Raw genomic sequence first — 25,320 nt, 5'->3', positions numbered from 1 at the left:
TTTCAGAAATGGGATTGCTGGATCATATGCTAGTTCTGTTTTTAATCTTAAAGGAAACTCTATACTATTTTCCAAAATTACTATATGTACCAATTTACATTCCCACCAACAGTGTCCTAGAGTTCCCTTTTTTCCATGACTTCACCAACATTTGTGATCTCTTGTCTTGTTGATAATAACTATCCTAACAGGTATGAGGTAATATCTCATTGTGGCTTTGTGAAGCCTAAACTTCTTAGTGTGCCAGTGCAGGATGCTCCCTACAACAATCTGTGTCTTCATCCCCTTTACCATATCCCCTCTGTTTCCTCTTATTTATACAGTTTGTTCACCACAGGGCCAGTGATAGTCCCAAAGCATTAGCACTTCATACAGCTACACCTTGTTGCTATAAAACCACTTGGTATACAAGACACCCTGGTAAATGCCTACTTATCCCTCAATGGATATTCAAATATCCATGAAGGTTCATATATTCATCTATTCCATGAAGGTTTTTCCAGATCCTCCTAGGAGAAGTAATTTTTTTGTTTTTCTACATCTGACGTGTCTTTATTTCAACTACTTCATGGATCATTATAATTAATTGCTTTAATGACTGTTTCTCCCAGTAGGATATAAACTTTTCCAGAGGAAGAACTGTGTCTCATTCATCTAAATATCTTCACTCTGTGATGATTTTCTTGGTACATAATCAATTCTCAATAAATGTTTACCAAATGAAGTAGGGTTAATTATATTATAAGCACATCTAGGGAGAAATCATACATTCTTCATAATTTTCTGAAAATCAAGCAATAGAGATGTTGAAAAAAGTCATAAAAGAAAATAGTTATACTCGACAAAATATCTAAAGACAAGTACAGGTACTGGAACTTTGGCAGGATTATATTTAAATGTTTAGCCTTTTCATTGGGACTATTGATGATAATATAAGGATTAGAGAAGATTAGAACATAAAATGGGCTTTGTGGGTCTTAGACAAACACAGGATTGAAACTCACTTCCACTGATTTAGTAGCTATGAGAACTTTGGTTAGATATATTTCCTCCACAATTTTTTTTTAGCTGAAAAGGGCATAGTGATACTTAACTCAAGATTGGAGTTAGGGTAAGGCATGATATGACGATGGATTATTAGATCCTTAAATGATCCCGGCCTCTACTAAAAATTCTATTCAATAATTTCACATATTGCCTCCTCTCAAAGAAAACAAAAACAAAACCATCAACACCAACGAGAGATTAGTGTTGAGATATAAAATGTCATTGTGTAGTATGATATAATGAAATAAGAATCTGTTTTGGTGTTAGGTGGATCCAATCTTTTCCAAGGGTATAACTTTGGACACAGAAATTTGGGGAAGAGCAATTACTCATATCAGAATGCAGAATGAGGCAGAGATGCAGCTGCCACACCCATTCCCAGGATATTAAGTAAAGATGGCACCCAATGCCTTGATGATCTAGTGATAATAAACAAAGACATTTGAGCTTGGCACTTGTAAGAAGCCTGACGAATGCATAAGCAGATATTTTGTGTAAATAGCATAAATGGTTCAATATGTTTCTAAATCCAGCCTGACCTGGTGTGAGGCAAAACCAAACTTGGTATACAAATTGGGGATCAGAGGCTCTTGGGCTTTCCCATGAATAACTGGAGTGAAAGAGAAGATTGAATGGGAGATGATCTTTACATTATATCTGGAAAAGCAAAGCAAAACAAAAACACCAAAATGCTTCTACCAGGTCCTTAAGTGAGGAAAACTTTGAAAACTAATATTGAAAGTTACTTTCCTTCAAATAGAATTTGCAATCTATAAAAATCTCTTTTAAGTATTCTTCCCTAAGTTTTCAAGATTGGGCCAAGTATGCTTCCTATGAGCCCCATACTGCCTACTCTACTTGGTTAGTTCATTCAGTCACTTTCTTATTTATCATTTACTCACCAACAAATTCTTATTAGAATATCTCTGATGTACCAGGCATGGCTGTTAGGCAATGGGGTATATACAAGTGAACAAAAACAGAGAGAACCCCTGTCTTCATGCTCCTTCATTCAAGTGGAGGATAAACACAAGGAATGGATCAAAAATCAATAAACAAGAGAGATATTCACAGTGATGACTGCTGTGAAGGAAACACACTGGTGGGTTGGACAGAAGCTCTCTGACACGTCAGGCTTCAGATAGAATAATCAGGGACAACTTCTTTAAGTACATCCCCGATGAGATGAGATCTGAAGGATGGGGACTAGATTACCAGCTGGAGGAGCATTTCTGATATTGGGACACCAAGGGCAAAGGTCTGAGTAGGAAGGGCTGAGAACATCAGACACAGAAGTAAGGCTGGCTCAAGAGAGCACATAGATTAAAGTGTATAGTTCAAACTGGCTTCTGTCTCCTCACTCTAGAGCACTGTGGAAGCTTTCTACCTTGACTCTGTTCTCTTCTCACCCCTATGATCCTTTCTTCACAGCAGCCAAAGTCAATCACTTGATATTACCCTCCTGCTTTCAGCCCTCCATGGTTTCTGTTCACATTTAGAACTCAAAGTGCTTGCCATGGCCTATAGGGCAATGTTTATTAACCCCATGACTTGTTTACTGATCTCATTTCTGCACTTTTCCACAGCCACACCATCTTTCTTACTGTTCCTCACATATTCCCAAATACTCCTGCTTCATTCATGAACATTGCACTTCCAAATATTCACCTGGCCAGCTCTCATGCTCCAGGTCCCAGTCAAGTCATCTTCTCAAAGGCCTTTGATCACCTTCCCTTGTTACTTTCCACTCTATACTTTATCTTTTCTTTCTATAATATATAAAGATCCAGAATTTTATTATATTTATAATAATTGCATGTCTATTGTTTGTCTCTCCATTATAATTCTAAACATAAGGAAGACAGATATTTTCTTCCATTTTTATTTATCCCTCATGGTATTCAATATATATTGGAAACATTTATGATATGTCAGTAAAACCTGTTTCCATTCTGGTAGGCTATGTATCACATGCCATCAGAACACAGTGGGACCTCAAAGGAGAAAATGTCTTACTTACAGAGGTAATTGAGAAAGACTTCAGAGGAGAGGTGACATATAAGTCAGGTCTTAAAAAATGATATCATTCAAGAAGTTTGGCATGGCAGAGTGAAAAGGAAAGGGAAAAAGCAATTTGATGAGAGGCAACAATATGTAAAGGCACAAGATCAGTCACTACAGGGAAGGGTGAGATGCTCAGAGAGCACAGGGAATACAGAGTTCATGAAAAGCATGAGAGTCAAGAGAAAAAGCCATTTGGGGACAGATAATGTTATGTTTAGACACCTTAGTAAAAAAGTTATGCTTCAAGCTTTGGGTACCAGGAGATTAGTTACAGGGCCTACCATTCATAATATAATTTTTCACTAAGAAAATGATGAAAAAAAACTACTGGTTAGGAAAGCTAATGGGGACTTGGTTTTCTTTTTCAGAGATTCATGTAATTGACCATGTATTTGCTTATGTTAATTGTAAACTGGAATCCTCATTTCTGTCATCACACAGTATTTCTAGAGCTCATCTTGTCAGAGAAATTGCAGACTTAGTCCAGAGTTTTGGTTGTTCTCTGGTATCTTTATCAGATACCAAGCCATTTTCATAAATTCTCCATCCAGGAGGAAGAGATCTTCCTGTATAATATCTTCCTGTATAATATCTCCCTTACCTTGTTCATCTTCAATAGTGCACACACATGCTGCTCTGCTCTCTCACTGTCCCATGGCAACACAGTGGGGCAAATGCATAATGGGGATATGTAAAGTCTGTCTACTTTTTTGGAGAGCATAACTAAAATATTACACTCTCTTCCATTATTTCTATTTTTTGTATGTGTTTATTTGACTGCCAAGGAAGGGAATAGCAGAAGTGAGACCCACAGCTGGTACTTTGATATCTAATCAGCCTTCACAACTCTGCCCACCCCAAACCTACATATGTTCTAGAAAGATGTAGATGAGATACTGGAAAATTTCTTAAACTAAAATAATAATAATAAAGGAAAAACACACACACAAAATAAAGCTCTGGCAGATGTTAGGCTTGGGGACTGAAGTTTACAGCTCTTTTAAAAACAAATTTAGCACTAGCTTAGCAAGAGTAAAGATAGAATAACATTGCATTTATGTAGTACATTAGCATTTTTTCTAAGATCATGTACATCTGCCTGGGGCAATATGGCATAGCAGTTAATAACATGCTTATTGGAATAAGCCAACAATAGATGGATTTGAGGTTTGGTTTCTCCACTTACTAGCTGTGTGACCTTGAACAAATTATAGAAATTCTCTCAATGTCCATTTACGCATCTATAAAATGAATAATGGTAACACTTCATAAAATTGCTCTAAGGGTTAAATAAGATCATGTGTCTCATGTAGTCCTTATCATGTGTCATCAACCACATCTTTTCTCTGTTTTCTCCAGTCCTCTCATTGAAACATCTGCCTGGTGTCATAGCAATAATGGATCCTAGGTCTATGTTACTGTAACCACCACCCACAACAACCCACTTCCAGGCTACCCATTATCTCATAGGGCAATCACTATGGCAAAAGTAAAAGAATGTATAAAAATCATTTATTCTCTCTCTTCCACTTTCTTAATGTCATCTTGAGTAGGAAGGCTCAGGAGCTTCACTTGAGAGCTAGATGTAACTTCTGTCTAGAAGTCTCTTCAACCCAAGACAATGAACAGAAACCTAAATCGTGAGATGACTCTAAGTGACTTAAGGATCTATGGGGGAAAAAAAGGAAAGTGAGTTTCTCTTGGTTTCTTTCCGTCCACACCAGCAGAAAGAATTAATCAAGGATGACAGATGGACTTGTCAGGAAGAAGCCCTTTGCTTTGCATCTCTAGAGCCTAATAACTGAGAGCTGTACAAATGAAGAACAGAGCTGAGAACCCACCTGTACCAGATACTTTAAGTACCAGATACTTATATGTTCCCGGCCACATGGTTGTTCCACCCATGTTTGATTATATCATTTATCCAACCAATAAACATGTATTGAATAACTGCTATGTGTTAGTCCTAAGAATAAAGAAATCTAAAAACTCATTATCTACCCCCAACATAGTCTTTGTGAAAGAAACAGACATAAAATATATTTTTACAATGGGGGAATGTGGCTTTATGGGAACACACAGAGAAACAAGGAGGGACAACTCGAGAGGGAGGGAACTTACTATCTTACTAAGGTAGAACTCATCTGCCACATTTAGATTTTCAGCTTCATGACTGATATAGAGAGACTGTTCCTTGTTTATACTGAGGCTGTTTTGACCCTGCGACATTGTTGGAAGTATGAGATAAGTGAAAATGATGGAACCTATTGGGCCAGAAAGGTGGGAGGAAGGGACACTGAAACATCTACCCCTCTTCTCTCATGGAAACATCTCTACCCAGTTGGCAGTTATCCTGTCATCTCTAACCAACCATGTAAAGGTGGAAGTTAAAGGTAATTAGAATGCAATAACTTTCCTCCTTGATCTTTTAAATCTAAATTGAATGCTCATGAGGGGGCCCGTTCTGAAGCAGCTAATAAAAGAGCCATGGTTTTAATTCATACTGTATTCACTACCACATGGCATCACCGTGTGTCTCTCTGTGTTGACTGAGCTATTTTTTTTTTTTTTTTTATTGAAAAAGCTTCAAACTGTGCCTCTGGTGTACGGGGTATGTGTGAGCATATATGTACGAGGTGGGACAGAAAAGACTATCAGTAATGAAGAGAATTCTTATTACTGTCACTCATTCGAGGAAATTCTTTTATTATGGGGCCACTAACATCAGTTGCATGACTTCTATGTGCCAGGCGCACAGAAACTGAATATACAGGGATTGGTAGATACTGAATATACAGAAAGAAGAAGACAAAAAAAAAAAAAAAGATATAGTTGCTGGTCCTTAGAAAGTATTAGTTAAGGACTGTGATATCAAACTATAAACAGATAGCTTTAGGGTAAGCACGGGCTACTGAAAGACCTGGAAGTGAGGCAGAACCATTCTTCTTTTACAAATGAAGAAAATAAAGTCGGAAGAAAGAAGTTACTTGACTTACTTGACTTATATTTCCCCTGTTAGATGGCAATGCAAAAATTCAAGTACAGTTCCACTTGACTCTAAATCTCTCTTTCCACATCTTATCCTGCCTAGATATAAAGCAACCTGTCTAACTCTGAGTCATAAGACTTTTATATCATAGTACTGAAGCAAATATATCAAGTTTTATTTTTTTCAAATTTTTAAAAATATTTTATTTATTTATTCATGAGAAGTAGAGACATAGGCAGAGGGAGAAGCAGGCACCATGCAGGAAGCTTGATGTGGGACTCAATCCTGAAACCCTGGGATCACACCCTGGGCCGAAGCCAGATGCTCAACCGCTGAGCCACCCAGGCATCTCTAAGTTTTTAGACTAAATAAAAATGTAACGATTCTTTGCTTCAATACTAAAGGACATTTCATGTTTTTGCTGCACAGAATCTTCTTAATCCTTGAAATGGCTGAGTGGATTTAGTAGGTCCTTTTCATAAAATCAAATATTTTAGATCTCCCAAGTTTTATCTATCTATCTGTCTATCTATCTATCTATCTATCTATCATCTATCTATCTATCTATCTATCTATCTATCTATCTATCATCTATCATCTATCTATCTATCTATTTATTTATTGTTTTGCCTTTTTTGACAACCTAGGGTAACTTAAAATTAAGGAATGTATACTATGCCCAATGAACCATAATAGTAGTGTATATGGCAGATCAAGCCTTGCTTTGTCAAAGAGATGAGCTTTACTTTGAAATGTATTTCAAGGAATCAAACTTTGGTAACATATTCTAGGAAGTGTTGATCTAGATCACTGTTTTTTGTTCCATATATATATATATATATATATATAGAGAGAGAGAGAGAGAGAGAGAGAGAGAGAGATAAGCTTTTAAATATATATATATATATATATAGGTATATATATATATATATAAAAGTAAAAAAAAAAATATATATATATATATTTAAAAGCTTATTAACAAAGAACCAATCTCTGATTCAATAGTTCTCACTATTTTTGGATATATTTTCTTCCTTTTATTCCTTAGACCATTTAATTTTTAGCTCATCAGATTTCTCCTCTTCTCTATCTCTTCATTGTAAAAGTCAATCATAGCATCATGGTTTCTCAGAGAAATCAGTTTCTCTGGAATTCAGTAATCATTCTAGAGCTGTCGACTTCCTCAGAGAGTCAAGCATCCTTGTTACTTTTTTACTTACTGCTATTTTGTCATTTATTAGCTTCTACTGTGCTAACTGCATGTATCTGTCTTTTACACTACACTGTAAGCTTTCTGAGAACAAGGTCTGTACATCCTGTGTACACTGTCTATGTCCTTTATATACTGAATTGAATGGATGAATAAATTATTAAATAATTTGATAAGTAAATTAAATCTCTCTAAATGTATTTACAGTGTGAATTTTCCCCTTAATCCATCTATTGATCTCTGGTTTATCAAGATGATCTTCACGTGTCACTCCTTGAAACTTTCTTTCAGTCCCTACAAAGTCAGCTAGCTCTTTTCTATGTTCTGTGCTTTCTTTGCATTTTCTAAAATTCATGTTTCTACTATATTCTAATTTTTTATTAATGTGTTACCCACATAGATTATGAACTATATCTATATAGTAGGTCCTCTATAAAGCCAAGCTCAAAGCCCCTGATACTAAAGACCTCCCTGACTTTAGCATGTCTTTGGAAGGAATATAGGGATTCTAGAGTATTAACAGAGATCCTTCTGTTCATGTTATCTCTGCCACTTTCCAGCATTTCTGACAAGAATCACACAGCAGTCTTGAAAGACCACACCCACACATTCTTACTACCCCTGTCAATGGTCCCCATCTCCAGACACCCTGGCTCCTAGGAAATCTCATCAAGTGCCCAGGTGCCAAATGTGTCTCCCTGTAATAGTGGCTCTCACATTATGTCCCCAGTCACAGTCCCTTCTGCAAATTCCACTCATATCCACCAGTCAAGTTGACATTTGCATGAGAATGCAAATAGGCATATAAGACTTAACCAATAGTAAATGTCATCAGAGTAAAAATGGCTCCTCATTTTTTAAGTGACAGTTGAAAATGGAGACTTCACTATTCCCATGTCAATATCAGATAAATAATGCACTTTCATAAAGTCAGGTTCAGGAAGAAGCAAAAGGTTGTTGTAGGTCTATGGCAAACTGGAGAGCATATACCTCATTTAAATGGGGAAATCACTAGTTAACTTCAGCTCATTACTGCCATGTAAGGACATGGGCCACTAATGCCATATCTTCTTCTTTCCAAGAGATGCTAACAAAAAATCTTGATTTAAAATACTGAGAACAGATGAGAGAAAGGGAGAGGTAGTTGGGAAGGAGAGAAAGAGAACGGAGAAAGAATAGGAAGAAAAGAAAAGAGAAAACATATCTATGGATCTGTAGGCTCTGTGATTCCAAGCCTATAGGACAATTTAGTTCAACATAATAAACTTAAATAAACACTTCTTTTTTCAAAAAAATATTTATTTACTTATTTGAGAGAGAAAGAGTTTTCATGCATGAGTGAAAGCATGGGGTGGGGGCAGAGCAGAGGAAGAGGGAGAGAGAGAATTTCAAGGAGATGCCCCACTGATTGCAGAGCCTGATATAGAGCTTCATCTCAGGAGCCTGAGATCATGACCTGAACCAAAATCAAGGGTCAGATTCTCAACTGACTGAGTCACCCAGACGCCCCTACATAAACATTTCTAATTATGTGTATTTGATAGTGGTTTTCCTTTTCTAAAAGGAAAAAGGTTTAGTCATAGTAAACATAAAGTTGGTTATATTTCTGATTCAGATCCAGCTACCATTTATTGAGTTGATATATGTCATGCAACATGCTAAACTTTTATTAATATACTAATATTTAAAAATTTTATCAAAATAATAGATGTACATAGCTAAAAGTCAAACTGTCTACAAGCAATGCTCTAAACTCCCTTCCTCACATGTAATGTTTTGCAGAGGCAAACACACTTTAATGTTACTACCTTATCTCTAAGTTATGTTATATTGTTATTTATTGATTTTTAAATTCTGGTATTACCTATCTATGAAGATATGGTTCTCACACTTAAAAATAACATGCAGAATTCTCATTGCCCCCAACCATTCAACATAGTTTTATCCGAAGTATTGTCAGTTCAATATTCAGTATTTTTATATTTATTTGAGTATGTGAAACTGGTTCACTGCCTAGCCATATAGTATACTATAATTACTTTTTCTATGTTATCAAATACTATGTTTTGTTTAAAGTTAATAGGATATATATTTACTTAGTTTTCTAGGCACTTTATAATTAAATTTCAAGTTCTCTTCCAGTTGTCCATATCTTTTCTCAATATATTCAAATACATCAGAATTCTCTCAGTTTTAGTGTACTGAGGGCATCTCTCCAAGGCATTTTGCACCTTCTTCACACACTCATTGCTATCTTTAGTGGATAGCTGTCATTTGGGATTCTCTCATCACTTTCATACCATTATCCCCAAATCCCTTCTCTTTTTCTCCTTCTCTTTACTCCTTCTTTCTCCCTTCCATTCCCTTAAATTAGATCATGCAATTCCAGAATCTCATTTCTTCTCTTTCTTGGGTTACTCTTTGTTTTGGTGGAACATCTCCTCCAGGAGCTAAATGTTTGAGTCCTACCATGTATGCATATAAAATAACTTTATTTTACCCATAAAGTTGATATATTTGACTATATATATAGAATTCTAGATTAGTAATAACTTTCTTTTCCTAGCTCCAGTGCTGCTATTGATAAATTCATGCAAAATTATTTGGATTTCTAAACTTTCATATATTATGTATTTTTCCCCATTGTCTGGAATATTTTGGGATTTTCTTCATCCCAGTGTTCTGAAATATTATGGTAGTGTACTTTGACATAGGTCAAATTTGTCCATTATGCTGGTTCATGAACAGGGACATTGATCAAAAAAGCATGTCCTTCAATTCTAGGACATTATCTCTTAAGTGATTTTCTCTCTTTCTGATTACGTTTCTGGACATTTTAATTTGGTTTTGGACCTCCTAGATGAATCTTATCTTTTCTCTCCTCTGTATTTTGTTCTACTCTGCAATATTTCCTTACCTGTATCTTCCAGTTCTCCTTCTCGTGGTTTTAATTTCTGAAGCCTCTTTTTTTAAAATTCCTAATTCTTATTCTTCATTAGCACTTTACATAATTTTTTGCTATGATGGAAATGTTCTACATTATTTGCTTCTAAATACAGTACCCACTAGGAACAGGATGTTTATTTTATTTAATTTTACTTAATTTGAACTTAAATAGGCATATGTGGCTAAGACTACATGTTACATAGGACAGCCTATTTTGGGTTTTATATTCATAAGAAATATTAAGGAAGATTCTTTTGATCTTTCTATTTTCCTGCATAGTCTCTGTTCCTCCAGTTGCTTATTTCTCTTTGTTTTGGTCCTTTTTTTTTTTTTCTTTTTTAAGATTTTATTTATTTATTCATGAGAGACGCAGAGAGAGAGAGAGAGAGAGAGAGAGACAGGCAGAGGAAGAAGCAGGCTCCATGCAGGGAGCCCTACGTGGGACTCCATCCCAGGTCTCCAGAATCAGGCCCTGGGCTGAAGGCGGCGCTAAACTACTGAGCCACCTGGGCTGCCCTGGTCTGGTTTTCATATGAAAACTTGTATGCAAAACAAACAAACAAACAAACAAACAAACAGGGGATCCCTGGGTGGCGCAGCAGTTTAGCGCCTGCCTTTGGCCCAGGGTGTGATCCTGGAGACCCGGGATCGAATCCCACGTCGGCTCCCGGTGCATGGAGCCTGCTTCTCCCTCTGCCTATGTCTCTGCCTCTCTCTCTCTCTCTGTGTGACTATCATAAATAAATAAAAAAATTTAAAAAAAAAAAGAAAAGAAAACTTGTGTGCGTGTGTGTGTGTGTGTGTAAGTGTGTTTAGTGACTTAACATCAGTATCTTTAAATGCTTCTCTTGATCTAAAATGTTTCATCTGGGTAGGTGGGGGGCAGGGTGGAAATCCAAGATTCAGAATGGAAGTCTAAACTAGCTATCCGGATTATGATAGTAAAGTAGGGGAGGAAGGCTGGATTTCAACTCTATTTTGTTATGCAAATTTTTACTTATTTTCATTATTTTCATTCAGTATCATATCCCGAAACAAAGACACGCTTAATTTTACTTGGTCTAAAGAAATAATCTAATCTTCTGTTTTGATGGGAAGCAAAAGAAAGGAATCCTGTTGTTTAGTCACATAGTCTAGATGATGGAATAGGAGGATCTAGCCTCTTAAAGAGGCTTTCAACCCATTTTATCCTCCCCCACTTGCTCCTACTCCTGCTTCCAGAGGTCCCTCATGCTGCAAATTCTTGAGTGATTTAAAGATCTCTGGCACAAACACTGTTGCTTTCCAATTGTCCTACTAAATGGCTTAGAATTCAGTTTTCTCATGTCAGCTAAATCAATTCCTACTCATCTTCTGTTTTCCAGCTTCCTTTTTTTTTTTTTTTTTTTTTCTTTCTACTCTTCTGTTCTCTTTATCCTGGTAAATTTCTGCTTCTTTGTACTTTTACTATTTAACCTTTTACTATTGTTTCAGGTGGCTTTCAGAAGGGAGAGAGATGAATTTTTTCCCCAATATTCCACTTTTAACTAGGACACTCTAAACTCTTTGAATACCTTCTTTAAGTCATTTCTCCCAATCCATTGTAGATTGCTATCATAATCCCAATTAAGCTGATGAAGCTGAGGCTCAAAAATATGAGCAATTTGACTAAAACCTTATGGATCAAACTCTCATTCATCTGCACCACAGTTTCTGTTCACTCATCTGGCAAGAAGGTCACACAATAGAGTAACAATGCCAGATAGTCTCTACTACTGACATGGCAATATGGCATATGTGTGTGTGGTGTCATTTTTTTTTTTTTAATATGGTGTTCAAAATGCTGCCAAAAGGAACAATGTGATCACTAGACTCTGAAGCTGACTCCACTAGGATGGGCAGGCTTTACTGCATTCTCCCAGACACACATGGGCTCTTCCTCCATACTCTATAGGCACATAACATTGAGCCAAGAGGGTTCTTCCTTTTTTGTTACTATTATTTGTTTGATTCTGTTAGTCAGGCCTGTGATTTTGTTCTCTTACCCCATTTTGCTGACAGTCTTGTGGGAGTATGTGAAAACACTGTGAGTGACATGTTTATTTATGTACCTAATCTGGGACGACACTGTGACAAGCAGCAGGGATGTATTTTTTCAAGCAGACTTTCTGCGTCGCTTGTCAGCTCCTTATTATGAGGTGGTTGAGTTTACTGCATTTTTAGTTATATTTGAACGCCTAATAATTCCACAGCACATTAACTATAATTTGTGAATTATATCTATCTTCTAAGAATGCATCACTTTATATCTCTTAGTAAAACAATTCATGTGAATCTACCTACATCAGAAGGCTTCTGAGATTTTATTACCAGGCAGACAATTATACTTATCATCATTTGGCTTTTTAAAGCTCCTCTGGAAATATCTTACCATATCTATTGTCTCTTTCTATCTCAACACTTTGGCCCTCTGGGATAGCCCTTGTGACTTCTTCTCAAAATCATGGCAGTCTAGCTGTCACCTCAAATTCGGTATGTCTCAAACTAACCTCATTATCTATACCTCTCATGACCCTCTGCTCAAACCTCTTTCTTTTGGGATCTCCCTCTTTCAGTTAATGGAAGCTCCACCCTTCCTATTGTCTTGAACAGAAATATTTGTGTCATCTTCAGATCCACCTCTCCAACATCTTCCCCCTATGAATCATTGTCAAATCCTGTCAGTTCTACCTGGAAATGTATTTCATGCCTGCTTTGGACTCAGCCATGGCACAGGGCCTTACCTTTTCTGTTCTGAATTACTGCTACATTCTTCCTCTGGCCTTTTTGTCCCTAGCTTGAATTTTGCCATGTTACTGACATAAAAAGCAGTTCATTACAGAAAAGTTGGGAAACACAAACCAAAAAAGTAAAAGTAAAAGTAAGCATTGCCCAGATATCTATTACTAGAGATAATCACTGCTATCATTTTGGTACATATCCTTTCAGATAAAGATAAACATAAATGTCAATATAACTATGCATGCAAAACCTCTGATATAGATATGTATTACATAATGTTATGTTATTATAAACTATACCTTTAAATGACTAAATCTGAATTACTGAATGACGTTCATAGAACTCATATATTTTGCCACTCTCTTGCTTAAAAATCTTCAATGGTGTCTTGCTAACAAGAATGCATTCCAGAACTCAGCAAGTAATTAGGCCCTGCAGAATTGGCCTGACTTACTTCTCTGACCTCATTTTCTACTACATTTACTTAATCCCATGGGTCTATTTGCTGTTCATTTAAAACAGCAAAAGCCACCCACTTTGGAGCCTCAGCATCTTTGCTGGATTTGAGTCCTAGTCCCTGACTTGTCTGTATGGCCCCTGACATTGCCACCTATCAAAATTCTCCTTGGGCTAGATGTAGCCACTCTAACTCCACTTGTTTTGAAAAAGTTTCACTGATTTGGCCTATCAGAATGGCTGAACTTCCTTTAGAGTTTTCATAGATCTTTTGAGCAGGTACATATTACATATATATTTCCTTGTGGGATAAACTAGAAGCCTTTGAACCATAAGGCTTGATTCTATATCCTACTAGTTGTGCTATCCTGAAGGACTTAATCTCTCTAGGCCATAGAAAAGGGCCAACTAGTGCCATTATATAGATAGGGAAATGAAGGTGAGAGAAGTAAATGTTTTGCCCAGGGCAGCCTGGGTGGCTCAGAGGTTTAGCACCGCCTTCTTCCCAGGGCATGATCCTGGAATCCTGGGATTGAGTCCCATGTCGGGCTCCCTACATGGGGCCTGCTTCTCCCTCTGCCTTTGTCTCTGCTTCTCTCTCTCTGTGTCTATCATGAATAAATAAATAAATAAATAAAATCTTTAAAAAAAATAAATGTTTTGCCCAGTGTCACACAACTGATTAGAGTTGGAACTGGCAATCATTATCTCTTTGATAATCAAAGCCTATGACTGGCATGTTGTGCCAATTCTATAAGTTTCTCTCTCTTAAAGGAAACTGGTATAGGTGCACTCCGAAGAGCTGTTCAGGGATTTCACTTCATACTATAACACCTCATTTAGTGAGCATGAAGAGTGCTATATTAACACACTGAATTAGTTTCTTGGGCTGCCCTAACAAGTTAGCATAAACCAAATGGCTTAAAGCAATAGAAATCTGTTATTTCACATTTTGGGAAGCTAGAAGTCCAAAGTGAAGATTTGTTCAAGACCATGCTTTTCTGAAGGCTCTAGGTAAGGATCTTTCCTTATCTCTTCCTAGTTTCTAATGTTTGTCAGAAATCCTTGGCATTCTTTGGCTTGTTTTTCAATATATGCCTGCTGTCACAAGATCTTTTACATGAGTCATGCGTTTACATGGCCTTCTTATAAGGACACCAGTTACTGGCTTTAGGACACTTAATAGAGTATGGCCTCACCTTAACTTAGTTATATCTTAAAAAAGAAAACAACCTATTTTCAAATAAAATAATATTCATAGGTACTGATGTTTAGGATTTGAATGTATCTTTCTTGTGATGGTAGATACTGTTTAAAGGTATTTACCTATATCCCTTCATATAAATTTGTACTTTCATTATTGATTCATTTGACAAGATCAAGTTTCCAGGCAATGGGTAGACCTCTATAACACTTCTACTAGGTAAGAGAACAAATACTAATATGTCATTACTGTTGTCAATTAATAGGAATGGGCAGTAGATAGGTTTGTTTGTTTCTTTTCTATTTTCTTATAGAGAAATTTACTGGCTAAACCTGACATTATGCAAAAGACTGCAATGATAGAAACAGAAAGTTAAGGAAGGTGGATGAAAAGGAAAAGAATAGTAGACAATATTCAATTTATCAAGGCCAACATACTGAAATTTTAATTTTAATCTATAATTTATATAATATACCAGTGATAGATAGATATATATTTTTAAGGTTTCCTATAGTGTCATCTCCCTACATAATTTGTTGTTGTGTTTTTTTAAAGAAAAGCAACTGCTTATTACTGCTGGTTTTCAAATTACCATAAGTCATTTGTCCAGTATTTTTACCTTATATCTGATAACCTGGGTTTAAAATATTCACAATAAATGAAAATTTATAAACACATGCACTAAATTTGTTTTCATAATAGCACACACATACCTACAGCAATTTTAATAATTCTTTCAGATGCAGGTGTTCATGTTTGTGGCTGACTGCATTTACTACCTAATTCCACCCATTTCAGATCAGCACCTTGGCCTTGCTTCCTTCTCTATTAAAGCAGTTGCCCTAGAGAACTGACTAGCTCTCATCCCCCATAGCTGTACCTGTGTTCCCATGCTTCTCTGCCTTTGCTCAATCTTTGCTACACTCTCTTTTCTGGCCAGAGAAATTTACATATTTCTAGAGCAGAGAGACAATGATATTTCTCCCATGAAGACTCTCAAGAGAATTTACCACTCCATTTTTTAAATTTTATTAGATGTTTCTATTTACACACGGATTGAATATTTATTTTACTTTGTCTTAATTACAAAGAATTCATGACAGGGTTTGTAAATCTCTATAGTGCCTAGGATAGAGTTCAGCACGTGCCTATTTGCTCCTCACTTTTACCCAAGAGAAAGTTCTGATTTTGTTGACTAATAAAAAGACAAATTCACTCAGGGTTAGGAGTGATGGTCGAGTGGTCGGTTAAAGGCTTGTCATGTTCTAGGCACAGTGCAATATACTGGGGCTATAAAAAGATGAGTAAGAAAATGTTTCTGATCTCAGGAAGATCACAGTCATATATCGGATTGCTCAAATAACTGACATAACAGAATAATAAGAGCTCAAATGCTGCACATATAGTGTCCTACACATATAGTATCCCACAGTAATCACATAAGAAGCACACATGGGAGTATCTACATCAGTCTAAGGCAAGAACACTACAAGAAAATCTTGAGCAATAACAGACAGGGAACCAGGACAAGGAGGAAAAGTAGATAAAGGGCATTCCAACTATAGGAAAGAGAGTGAATCACAGAGAAGCATGATAGATAACAGAGTGCTCGAAAAACTGTAAGCCCATTGCAGAAGAGACTTGGTGACTTGATTTTTCCCCCCAAATAGCAAAGTAGTACAGAAATCATTCCATATTCAGATTCTTATTTACCTATAGGATGTGCATATGTCTAAATATGTGTGTGCAGGAAAGCAGGTGATGTGCTTCCCTGTGATTCTACAGAGTAAAAATACACAGGAGAGTGGAGGACAAAATGTCCATTATGGTTTTTTTTTTCACCACAAGAACAGTCTAACAGGAAGATTTCCACCAGGCATCTGCCACCTTTAGTAAATTTTTTGGAATGGTTACAAAAATGCATATCCAAGTCATAAAGATTTAACGGAATATTCTCCTGCCATTTATAGTAATGCTACCAAATGACAAGTTCAAATTACTTGTTGTGATTACTCTTCATCTGGGCAAAACACATGTTGTAAAGTATGCACAAGATCCAATTACATCGATTGCAATGACACAGAATAACAACACCAGAAAAAAGGTAATCACACACAATACACACACACTGTTTAGAATTTTCCCAAATGCAAAATTTTTTTTTTTTCTTTCTTTCTTTTTTTGTTACAATCTGCTCATCATTTGGACTCACAACTAACTCTTTGCTCTGATTTGCTTTTTCATAATGTGCAAAGTAACAGCTGACTGGTCAAAATGGTCAATAAAATAAACATTCTATTTCTAAACTGTACCCCTCTCCTTGCCATTATGCCTACATATTTGGCCACTAAATAGACTTTTTTGCCTATGTGTCCTCAAAATCACTAAGTGCAATTTAGAATTCATTACCTGCCCTGATTGTCCCAATACTTCCAACTCAAAACTAGCACATTCAACAGTGTTCTCAATCTCAATTTACTGCATTACTACTTAAACTAGAAACTTCTGAGTCTCTCTCCTACCTACATCTATTAGGACACCAAATATTGTTAATGGTATTTGATAGATATACCTTATGTTTATTATCTTTTTCCAGTCTCCAATTTACTGTCTTATTCAGGTCCTCATCATATTTTATCAGGACATTGCAAAATGAAATATATGTTTAAGTGAAGTCATTCCATTTATGTACTTGCTTTCTTCTTTGGTGGCATTATTATCAACATCATGCAGGAGCTAATGATTGTGTTAGATGTTGTCCCTTTTCCTTCCTTTATCTATAAACAAATATGGTGATATGGTAACTTCCTAAATATCCCTGATATCTGTTCATGTCTTTCAATCTCATTTCTGCTGCTCTAGTTCATATTTTCAATATTTGTCACATGAAATATTGCAAATGAATTGATCTTTCACTCACAAAGTCTCCCCTAATCTTCCTAAAATTAAAAAGTTCTTTTTGTTTGTTTGTTTTTCCCCACAATGAATCTAAACAGATAAGAACTGTGGACTTTCAAAAATCCAAGAAATTACAATCTAGGAGATATGAGCTGAGATTCAGCATCAATATTTTTCACAACTTAAGCAGAGGATCGTGGCCTTGCTAAGGCAGGAAGCAATAACTGCAAGTTGGGGCAGCTGGAATTTGTAAGAGAGAATACCAGGATAGAGATACACAAAGTAGCACTAAAAATAAGGATAGGAGGTCCTTTACTCTTTGGCTAAATACCAAGTTACACATGTGTATAGTGAGATTTTTCAAGGCCAGGAAGAGAACAGCTACTAGAAAGCTGCAAGGTAAGTAGAAATCCCTCTGACAGTACAATATTGAAAGATACAGACATTTTGAGCAGTCCAGATGAGTAACTCTCCTGAATAACCCAGGTATTGAATTTAGGACTCCTCAAAAAAACAAAAAGCAAAAAAAAAAAAACAAAAGAAACACTTTTTAGAAAAAGAGTTACATCGGTCTTATAATAAGGACTATGGTAGAATCATCTTCACAAAATTTAAAATCAGAGTTTTTTAATGAATCAAGCTGATTTCCAGTAAATTATGTCAGAATAAAAATCAACAGTTTCCAAGGAAAACCAACAAAATGTAAAATATTTTCAATATAATACCCACAATGGTCAAATACAATAACAAATTATTTGACACACGAAAAAGCAGAAAAAACATAATATTTAAAATTTAAATTATTTAAATATTAAAAAGAGCAAACATAAATATATCCAGAGATGTTAAAATTAGCAGAAAAAGACTTTAAAGCAATGAATAGAAAATATGAACAGAAATGGAAACTATCAGAAAAGAGAAAAATTATAAAAGTAAAGCACACAGCATCTGCAATGAAAAATCCTTAGTAAGCATTTACCATTAGATTGGACACTTCAAAAGAAAATAGAAATAAGCTTGAAGACATGGCAATAGAAATTCTATAGACTAAAGCATAAAGAGTAAAAAGACTGGAGATGGGAAGGTGGAGGGTGGGGGAATACATCCTCATTCATCTGTTTGAAAATACCTAACAGCCAAAATTTGTGATGGGAGTACTAGAAGAGAATGAGAAGCAGGAAAATGTTAAAGAAATGATGAAAACAGCTCTTCTGGGGAAGATGGAAGAGTAGGAAGACCCTAGACTCACTCTGCCCCACAGGTACAACTAAATAGCACTCACATTAGTGTAAATAACCCAGAAAACCACCCAAAGATTGGCAGGATAGACTCCACAACTAAATGTAAAGAAGAGACCACACTTGAAGAGGAGAGGAAAGGCAGAGACACAGTTGGGAACTAAACAGACTTGTGGGACTGTCTGAGGGGAGGAAGGCACACCACTGGCACAGGGAGAGGAGAGAAAAAGGCCCCCACAGCTGGGAAAGATGAATTCTCATAACATTTGGCTTTGAAAACCATAGAGGCTGAATTTTGTGAGTTGTTACAACCAGCACGACTTAAAAGATGGGATTCAAAAAAAAAAAGAAAAGAAAAAAAGCAGCTCAGCTCTGGGTGAGCAGGTGGGCTAGAGGAAATGGAGTCCCTACCCTTGGAGATACAGCATAGAAGCAGAAGGTTCAAAGGCACCTGGGGCATATGGAAGGGTTATTTGGAAGAAATCACTGGGAAACTCCTCTAGGAAGAAAGGAAATGTCAGATACCATTTCCCTCTTCTGCCTCCGGCCAACATAAACACCTACCCATCTGCTGGACTTGCTGCTTAACTTGTCAGTACCCTACACTGTGCTTTACCAATCCACTTCTCTGAACAGCCTGCCTCAGTCCAGACACTGCAGTACCCCTCCTGCAGAGGACTGATAGTACTCAAAGCTTGTTAGCACCATCACTGTACCCCATTGCTCCCTGCGCTATGCTTCTGCAAATCCACCCTCTCCAATACAGGGTGGTGCCACAGGTCTGGAAGTAAAGCCCCTACAGTGGCCAGCACCACTCAAGGTTACTTCTGCCTCAGAGAGAGGGAAAGATAACCATATATATCAGTCAGACGAGGGGACCAGTAGTGGGCTGGAGGCAGACAACTGGTCTAACTGCAGACCCTGCCCACCAATAAAAGCTTCTCAGGTGACAATATAAGGAATGTGCCTTGCAGTTTGGTGCTATTACACCTCTGGCAAATGCCTGGTCTGAATCAAGTCAAGTCCAAGGAATCCTTAGATTGGCCTACTAATATCATAGGGACTAAATACTGCCCACAGTAGGCAAATAAAGCCATTGAAGACAACTAGACTGAAGGAAAAAGCAGCTCAGCCACAAAAGCACAGTGCACACATCACATATAGAACACACTCCTGAGATGCCAGGATCTGGTGAAAGAAACACCACATAGCAGGGTACTACAAGATCTCTTTTATTTATTTATTTATTTTTAATTTATGATAGTCATACAGAGAGAGAGAGAGAGGCAGAGACACAGGCAGAGGGAGAAGCAGGCTACATGCACCAGGAGCCCGACGTGGGATTCGATCCCGGGTCTCCAGGATCACGCCCTGGGCCAAAGGTAGGCGCCAAACCGCTGCACCACCCAGGGATCCCTACAAGATCTCTTTTAGATAAAGACACTACTTTCAGGTGCAGGAGACAGCTGTCATTCCTAACACAGAGAGACAGACATAGACAGTTTAGACAAAATCAGAAGGCAAAGGAATATGCCTGAAGTAAAAAATAGGACAAAACCACAGCAGGAGACCTAAGTAAAACAGATAGAAATAATATGCCTGATAGAAAATTTAAAGTGATGATCATAAAGTACTGGATCTGAGAAGGGTGCAAGATATCAGTGAAACTCTTAATGAAGAGTTAACATGAAAAAGAACCCATCAGAGATGAAAAATACAATAAATGAAATTAAAAATACGTGAGATGGACTAAATAGAGAGTAGAGAAGCAGAGGAATGAATTAGTGACCTGGAAGACAGAGTAATAGAAAGTAATCAAGCTGAGCAAATGAGAGAAAGAAAGCTATGCAAAATGAGAATAGACCTAGGGAACTCAGTGACTTCATCAAGCATAATAACATTCATATTATAGGGCTCCCAGAAGGAGAAGAAAAATAAAAGGAGGCAGAAAATTTATTTGATAAAATAACTGCTAAAAATTCCTGAAGCTGGGGAATGAAGCATATATCCACATCCAGGAAACACAGAGATTCCCCCAAGGAAGTTCAAAACCAGACACATAGTAATTAAGATAGAAAAATGTAGTGATAAAGAGACAATTTTTAAAGCAGCAAAAGAAAAGAAAGCAATTACATACAAGGGAAGCCTCATAAGGCTATCAGGGGATTTTTCAACAGAAACTATGCAGGCCAGAAGAGAGTGGCATGATAAATTCAAAGTGCAAAAAGGGGGAAAAAAAAAAAAAAGAATCTGCAGCTAAGAATACTCTATCCAGCAAGGCTATTATTTAGAATAAAAAGGTAAAGTTTTTCCCAGACAAACAGAAGTTAAAGGTATTCAAGCCCTCTAAGACAGCCTTTCAAGAAATGTTAAAGGGAAGTTTGTGAGTGGAAAGGCAATACGTTTGAATAATGGAAGTAGGAAGCAAAAAAAGCAGTAACAATAATTATGTCTGTAAAAATAATGAAGGGACTCACAAAATAAAAGGATGAAAAATATGACACAATATGTCTAAAATGTGTGTGGGGGGAGAGGAATAAAGAATGGGTTAAAACTTAAAATGGCCATCACCGTAATATAGATAGCTACATGAAGAAGCGTTATATATAAACTGAACAGTAACCAAAATAAAAACGAGTGATAGACACACAAAATATAAAGAGATAAGAATCTAAGTATATCACTAAAGAAAGTCAACTAATTATGAAAGAAGAGAACAAGAAAAGAAAGGAACAGAGGAAAACTATAAAAAACTACTATAAAACAGGTAAGAAATCGACAATAAATACATACCTATCAATAATTATTCTGAATGTAAATGGACTAAATGCTCGAATCAGAAGACATAGGGTGATGGAATGGTTAGAAAAGACAAGACCCAGGATGCCTGGGTGGCTCAGTGGTTGAGTGTCTGCCTTTGGCTCAGGGTGTGATCCTGGAGTCCCGGGATGAAGTCTCACATTGGGCTCCTAGTGAGGAGCCTGCTTTTCCTTCTATCTATGTCTCTGCCTCTCTCTCTCTGTGTTTCTCATGAATAAATAAATAAAATCTTTTTTTTTTTTTTTTTTTTTTTTTTTAAAGACAAGACCCATTTATATGCTGCCTATATGAGGCTCAGACCTAAAGTAGAAAATAGGTCTGGTTGAAAGTAAAAGAATGGAGTTTTTATCATGCAAATGGATGTCAAAAGAAGGTTGGGGTGGCAGTATTAATATTGCACAAAATAGATTTTAAAACAAAAAAACATAACAAGAGGCAAAGAAGGACACTGTATAATCATTAAAGAAACAATGCAACAAGAAGATAAAGCAATTATAAATATTTATGCACCCAACATGAGAGTACCCAAGTACTTAAGGCAGTTGATACCTCACTTATATCAATGGGTAGATCAAACAAACAGAAAATCCACAAGTAAACAGTAGCTTTCAATGACACATTGGCCCAGATATATACAGAACATTCCATCTTAAAACAGCAGAATACACATTCCTTTCAAGTGCACATGGAACATTCTCTAGAATAGATCACACATTAAAGACTTGCAAAACAAGTCTTAACAAATTTAAAAAGATGAGTCTTTCCATGTATTTTTTCTGACTACAACACTATGAAATTAGAAATCAACCACAAGAAAAAATCTGGAAAGAACACAAATACACAGAGGTTAAATAACACACTACTGAATAATGAATGAGTCAACTAAGAAACCAAAGAGGAAATCAAAAATACATGCAGACAAATGAAAATGAAAATACAATGGTCTAAAATCTTTGGGATGCAGCAAAAACAGTTCAAAAAGGGAAGTTTATAGCAATACAGGCCTACTTCAAGAAGGAAGAAAACATTCAAAAAGCAACCTAATTTTTTACCTAAAAGAGCTAACCTAAAATATGAACAAACAGAACCCAAAAGTAGTAGAAGAAAATAAATAATAAAGATTAGGAGAGAAATAACTTAAATAAAAACTAAAAAAAAAAAAAAGAAAACAAAACAAAAACAAGAGAACAGATCAATAAACCAAGATCTGGTTTTTGAAAAGATAAACAAAATTGATAAAACATTAGCAAGATTTATCAAAAGAGAGAGAACTCAAACAAGCAAAATGGGAAATGAAAGAGGAGAAATAACGGACACCACAGAAATACAGATTATAAGAGAATATGAAAAATTATATGCCAACAAATTGAACAACCTAAGAAAAATGGAAACATATCATCTTCCAAATTTGAATCAGGAAGAAATAGAAAATTTGAACAGATCTATAACCAGCAATAAATTTGAATTGATAATCAAAAAACTTACTACAAGCAAAAGTCCACTGGTAAATTCTACCAAACATTTAAAGAGTTAATATCTATTCTTTTCAAACTACTGCAAAAACCAGATGAAAAAAGACTCCCAAATTCATACTAAGAGGACTCAATTAGCCTGGTACTAAAACCAGATAAACACACCAACAAAACAAAACAAAACAAAACAAAACAACTATAGGTTAATATCTCTGATGGACATAGGTGTAAAAATCCTGAATCAAATAATTCATTAAAAAATAATTCACCATGATCAAGGGGGATTTATTCCCGGATGCAGGAGTGGTTGAATATTCACAAATCAATCAGTGTGATACATCGCATCAATAAGAAAAAGGCTAAAAATCATATGTTCATTTCAACAGGTGTAGAAAAAGCACGTGAAAAAGTACAATATCCGTTCATGATAAAAAACCCTCAAGAAAGTAGGTTTAGAGGGAACACACCTTAACACAATAAAAGCCATATATGAAAAACCCACTATGAACACCAAACTCAATGGGGGAAAACTGAGAACTTTCCCTCTAATATCAGGAACAAGATGAGGGATCTCTCATCACTTTTGTTCAAACTAGTACTAGAGGTTCTAGCCACAGCAATCAGACAAGAAAAAAGAATAAAAGACATCCAACTTGGTAAAGAAGAAGTAAAACTTTCATTATATGCAGATGACATGATAATATATATGGAAAACCCTAGACTCCACATAAAAATTACTAGAGTTGATAAATGGATTCAGTAAGGTCATAGCATATACAATCAATGCACAGAATCTGTTGCATTTTTATACACTAATAATGAAGCAGCAGAAAGATACATTAAGAAAGTGATCCCATTTACAATTGCACCAAAAATAATAAAATACCTAGGAATAAACTTAACTAAAGAGGTGAAACCAAGGCAAGCTTGTCAAGCAAAGGCTGAAACCTCATTTCTCAGGAAAAGATGTCTCTTGAAAGAATTCAAAAGCACCAAGATATTGAAACCAAAGAAATTTATGCTCAGAGGTAGCTTCTAATAAAAGAGAGAGATTTGCTAAGAGGCAGAGAAGCAGAGCTGAAGCAATGAATTGAAACTTTTGAATTGGCTCAGACGCTACAAGAAGAAGAAAATAAAAGCATAACTGACACATTAGCAAGCAGGAGCTGAATGTAAAGAGAGTTAGGAGAGCTATAACTAGAAGTTCAGGAATGAACTTCTCAAGTATCAACCTGAAGTGAAAGACTGCTCTATCACCAGAACTATCAGGCTGATTGAAAATGAAAGGAAGAATAAAGAAAAAGCTGCACATGTGCAAGAGAAGCTCACAGCTATTAATTCAGAAAAGGAAGAACCTAATCACTCTGTAAATGGTGTCAAAGAGCTTGAGCTTGAATTAGTCTGTCAAAGACCAATCTTTGGCAATAACAAAGCAAAACTACCTGCTGAAAGACAAGGTAAAAGAGATGAGTGACTATTTGTTACTGAAAGAAGGGAAACTAGAGCTTCAGGCACAAAATTAATTACTTAAACAACTGTAAGAGACTAGAGATGAAAACATGTATCTCCTAAACCACAAAGCTCAGCTATCTCCTGAGCTAGTGTCTTTTTTTTTTTTTCAGAAAGAACTGAAGAAAGCAATGTTATTGCATTTGAGCATAAGCAGTTCAAAACCCAAAAACAGGCTCTGCAAAAAGAACTGCAAAGTGAAATTGAACATTCTGACCACTGAAAGCCCAGATCCTTGATTACAATGACTCCGTGAAGAAGTAACCTATACAGGTTACCAGCCAGCCCTAGAGAACGAAGTGTACTGCAACCCAAAACAGTCTCTGAGCAATCATTCTGTCAGTGGACTACTGAGTGGCAAGATGGTGGTACCTTGTGATGGTGATATAAGTGGGGATTTCTTGAAAAATCCTCTCTCAAACAGGAAAGGCTGATGGCAGTTATACCAAGGATCACAAGCTATGAAAGAAATTGAAGATGACACAAACACCTGAAGAGATATGCCCTGCTCATGGATTGGAAGCACAAATAACTGTCAAAATGTCTATACTACTCGAGGAATCTACAGATTTAATGCAATCCCTATCAAAATACCATCAGCATTTTTTCACAGAACTTGAACAAGAAATACTAAAGTAGAACCAAAGGAGACCCTGCATAGCCAAAACAATCTTGAAAAGGAAAAACAAAACCGTAGGTATCAGAAT

General features: G+C 36.3%; 1 pseudogene; it reads left to right on the top strand.

Annotated features, from left to right (window-relative positions):
- The first annotated feature begins 5,365 nt into the window (after positions 1-5,365).
- LOC102153662 lies at positions 5,366-25,088 on the top strand (annotated as a pseudogene).
- Positions 25,089-25,320: the final 232 nt, after the last annotated feature.

Source organism: Canis lupus, chromosome 21 (genome assembly GCF_011100685.1).
Source record: "Canis lupus familiaris isolate Mischka breed German Shepherd chromosome 21, alternate assembly UU_Cfam_GSD_1.0, whole genome shotgun sequence".
Taxonomy (NCBI): Eukaryota; Metazoa; Chordata; class Mammalia; order Carnivora; family Canidae; genus Canis; species Canis lupus.
This window is presented reverse-complemented; position numbering and strand designations above follow the sequence as displayed.